The sequence below is a fragment of the Schistocerca gregaria genome, chromosome 4, assembly GCF_023897955.1.
Source record: "Schistocerca gregaria isolate iqSchGreg1 chromosome 4, iqSchGreg1.2, whole genome shotgun sequence".
NCBI classification, from domain to species: Eukaryota; Metazoa; Arthropoda; class Insecta; order Orthoptera; family Acrididae; genus Schistocerca; species Schistocerca gregaria.
In genome coordinates this window covers 242,060,304-242,065,125 of record NC_064923.1, presented here as the reverse complement: position 1 = coordinate 242,065,125, position 4,822 = coordinate 242,060,304, and positions in this window count along the sequence as shown.

The following is a 4,822-nucleotide window of genomic DNA, read 5'->3' as shown; positions in this document are numbered from 1 at the left end:
GCATCATCTGTCGAATTTTATTGCTTAAGTGTGGCCTTCTTGTGCTGTGGATTTTGAGGTGGCTCCGAAAGAGTACTCGAAAGACCGGTACTTCGTTTCTGTTCCGTGCTTTACCTTTTTGACACTTATCTCTTGCGATGTAGCCTAAAAAAATGGAAAAACACATTCTTCAGAATTTTTATTTATTTTTCCAGGTAACGAATCTTGAAGCGCAGTGAGAAGGAAACTGCGCAAGAAGTTGAGATTCGCTGAAACTTTCCTCACTGCAAAGGGGCTTTAGATGGAAAACACGTGCCAATTGTAAGTTCTGTTCATGCTGGAAGCACTTATTACTGCTATAAACACACTTTCAGTACTGTGTTAATGGTATTAGTGGATGTCGACTACCAGTTTTTGTTTGTAGGTACTATAGGAGTGCAAGGATGTATTTCAGATGGAGGTGTATTGAACCATACAAGCTTTTAACAACGCCCTTCAAGCAGGTGAGCTGCACATCCGAGGGCGGGAATCTTTGTCAGGAAGAGCTGTGTCCATCCCCTGTATAATTGTTGCTGACGATGCCTTTGCACTACACTAACATGTCATGAAAGCCTTTCCAGGTAATCGTAACAAATGCAGAAAAGAAAGAATATTCAACTACAGGCCTGTAGTGCCCGACGAGTTGTCGACAATGCCTTTGAATTACTACCCCATGTTTTTAATGTTCTATTTTCATGTTGATACCCATAAAGCAACTACCCTGTGCTTTATAACTTCCTACGGAGAAATCGAGAAGCTCGGCCAGTTTATTCACCACCAGGCAGTTTCCATTCTGAAAACCTATGAAGGAGGGCCTTAGAACCTATGAGATGCAGAGACTACCCCCTCCCCCCCCCCCCATCCCAATTACATCGCCATCAAGAATCGGTAGAAATGTTGTCGATGACGCTACAAGTGAGAAATGAGTTTTCAGCGTATTCTGCCACCTCCTAAGGACAATTGAAATGGCAATATTTGTTTGCTTAATGTCGATCATAGTTCAGTGATAATTATGAAATTCATCGAAAATGCTTTCCTTTTCATGCACTAGTGTAAACAACACACATTTCTTTCTTCATTGTTACGCAAATAAATACCCGTGAAAAAATCGTGTAAAATAAATATGCTCTAGCTTACTTCAAACGTGGATAAACTCATTATGTTTTGTCGACGTCTTTCAGGAGGAGAGGTGAGTTACAGGCATACCTCTTGGATATGTACGCCTCTTCTCTGCCAGATCCCGATATCTTCGAAGATGAACATTTGTTATATCCTTGGATGAATTGTGACCTGAGATTATGGAGTTTTCAGTCCGTCTCTTTATCAGACACGCAGAATAAAGACGCTAGGTGGTGAATTTCTTCACCGTTTGGCGTTACATATTTTATAATCTGGGTATACTGGATCCCACAACGATCATCTTTCGCGAAATTTCTCAGTAAGTTTTACTATATTATTTTTTGTCCACTCCATCTTCCCAAACAAACAGATAATTAGGTTATTCTGAGGACTACGGAATGTACACAGCTACAATCTCTTTGCAGCTAACTGATCTCGCGTACCTGAGATGCAACATCACGAGTCTGCCTGAGAACTGCGCATGCAAAGTAGAAAATATATCTGGGAGTGATACCGCGTTTTCGATAAGCGAAAGTAACAGGCACAGGTGCAGAGCGTCGATGTTGCAGGTACGTCTCGCAGGACCATGAAACTTGTGCCACACCTCATCAACTACATGTGCCGGGCACAAAACTCGGCGACAGTTCCCTCAGTGTGAACGTAGCGTAGCTTGAGAAGCTTATCAACGAAGTCCGTATGGCCCATCCATCCCGCCTTACCCCAAGTTTCTGTAGATACCGAATAGCAGTCGCAATACCAAGGCTGTATTCCATCAGATTCGAGTGTTGTGTCTCTTAGGCAGACTGACAATGCAGACTTTCGGTCAAAGTGCTATGCAGTTCCCGCAGTTGCTTGAAACCTCCATCTCCCACATAACCTCCACCCGTAGTCAAATGACCATCCTTCTGTGTTGGTCAGAGACAGATGAGACCGAGCTGCCCGGAGTGGCGTAGAAGTCTAAGCGGCAGACCGCACGTGTGCCCCGTGGTGGGACGCAAAACAGGCCGTTGCTTAGCAACAGGTATAAAGAGCCTGAACCGCGCTTTCCATCCCGCCTTACCCGCAGTTTCTGTAGATACCGAATAGCAGTCGCAATACCAAGGCTGTATTCCACCAGATTCGAGTGTTGTGTCTTTTAGGCAGACTGACAATGCAGACTTGCGGTCAAAGTGCTATGCAGTTCCCGCAGTTGCTTGAAACCTCCATCTCCCACATAACCTCCACCCGCAGTCAAATGACCATCCTTCTGTTGTTGGTCAGAGACAGATGAGACCGAGCTGCCCGGAGTGGCGTAGAAGTCAAAGCGGCAGACCGCACGTGTGCCCCGTGGTGGGACGCAAAACAGGCCGTTGCTTAGCAACAGGTAAAGAACCTCAACCGCGCTTTCGATCTAACTAGCCGAATCACTTCGTGTATTTTCGGGGATTCCCGAAATATGCTGTAGTGTTTGGAGTCGTGGGTGTGCTTACTTTGCAGCCAGCCCATGAATCATAGTACTCGTGACTTCCTGGTGCACTGCTGTTGGGCGTGAGTGCAAGTCTACAGACAGTTGCGACTAATTACTTGGTAGGAAAGTAACTTTCGAAAACACTTCTCGTGGAGAACAGCGGTTTTTATTAGTCCTTTAAAATGAACATAAGCTGTCTCGACCGCTTGAAAGCTTTTTGGTTACCGGCACAGTTACCGACCATCTTCAGAGCTCATACCATGTTGGCAGGCGGTGGCGGTGAAAGGAGCAAGCGTTACAAACTCCACGAACGTCAGCTGCGCAGTTCACGTTCTTCCAGTTTCTAACGCCTAGCTGTAGTACTTAGCTGTAGTCCTTCGAGCAAAGTTCGCAATTTGATGATTAGGATTGTCAAGCTGATGTGAACCCATTCACTATGTATGGATGGAATATGTCTACAGCTAGCCGTAAAGTTGTAGTACTTAGAGCAAAGTTCGCAAATATGACGGGTAAATTTGTCTTGTTAAAGTTGATCCATTCGCAATTAGTGATGGAATACAATGTCTAAGTGTTAAATGTAGTAAAAAATAATTTGACAGTTACGACAGGTAATACTTAATATTAAACATGTACTTGAAAATGAAAAAAACAAATGTGTGTGAAATCTTGTGGGAATTAACTGCTAAGGTCATCAGTCCCTAAGCTTACACACTACTTAACCTAAATTATCCTAAGGACAAACACACACACCCATTCCCGAGGGAGGACTCGAACCTCCTCCGGGACCAGCCGCACAGTCCGTGACTGCAGCGCCTCAGACCGATCGGCTAACCCCGCGCGGCGAAAATGAAAGGCCGTCCAACTTTGCTGACCGCACGATTTATTAAAAAAAATCTACATTTCAGCCTACTACGGGCCATGTTCCCTTTTATTAAACAAATATTATCGTAATAAAATCATTTAATTCGTTATACAGGATTATGATGCTACAAACTATAATGAATAATGGAGAAGGGTAAATGTATCAGTTTGAGGTAAAGGATCATGGTCGGGAAACGACCGAATCGAAAGCTCGAAAATCCTTCTGGTACCTCTGACACTGGACTTCTGCTACTGCATCATCTTTGCTTTCAATGTTTTGGGAGTAGCCAGAGTGTACCTGAACGAGAAACAAGTTCAGTGAACATGAGCTTAAAAGTGTATACACAAAATTTTTTATTGTTTCGGTCCATACTATCTTCTCCCAGAATACGGATGGCAGAAAGCTTACAGGAGAAGAGCATCTCTCTCATTGGAATACGAACGATTATTGCTTCTAATTTTCGACATGTCGTTGTCTGAACGAGGTATCTTACGTCATATAAATGTACCCTTCTCCATCATCCCTGAAACGGTATGATAAACTGACAAAACGGCCGGGAAAGCTGACCATGTGCCCCACCAGTCCCGCATCCAGTGACGCCTATGTGCTGAGGATGCGGCGGCGGCCTGTCGGTTCCTTTGGACCTTAATGGCCTGTTCGGGCGGAGTTTCGTTCTTATCATCCCTGAAAGTTTTTAACGTTACCACGGAATCACCCTGTGTACACTGGTATGGTTCGTGTGGGCGGCCAAGTTTTTTGTCACCACACAGCTGTCACTGTAGCTGCGACAAAAATAGGAAATGCGTCTTTGCCAAAAGTGGTCGCAGCACTACGTTGTTCCGGCCACGAGTGGTAGCACGTCGAACCCGGGTTCATCACAGCCAGCTTGTTGGCGCGTATAACTGTCGGGCCCGGGGCCAGCCGTACCTGGCGGAGGGCACTGACCGCCAATTCTGCGCGGCGCCATCGTGATTGCAATACGCCGCCTCCGCCTCGACCGCCGCCGCAGTAATTGCTTGCTTTATGAGCTGTACGGCCGGACGGGCTGCGGAATTAGCGGGTGCCCCGCGCTTGTGTGTGTAGCTGCTCGTACGTGGGCGTATGTAGTGTGAAGCGGGGCGGGGCGAGGGCAGCTTGTTTGCGCTGCGGCGCCGCTACAATAGCATTCACTCTGTGCAGGCGCCGCCGCCGCTGCCGCCGCCGAATACCTCGGCTGCGTGTAGCATCGCGACGCCTCGTGGCAGTCGCTCCGCTGTTTCGCCGTGTCGTGCTAACCGCGGCCTGTGTGTCAGCGAGCGCCCTGTTAGCTCACCTACTCACGCTTCGTTAGTCAGCTATAGCGCTGTTAATTAATTTGCCACATCTAGCTGCGCTGT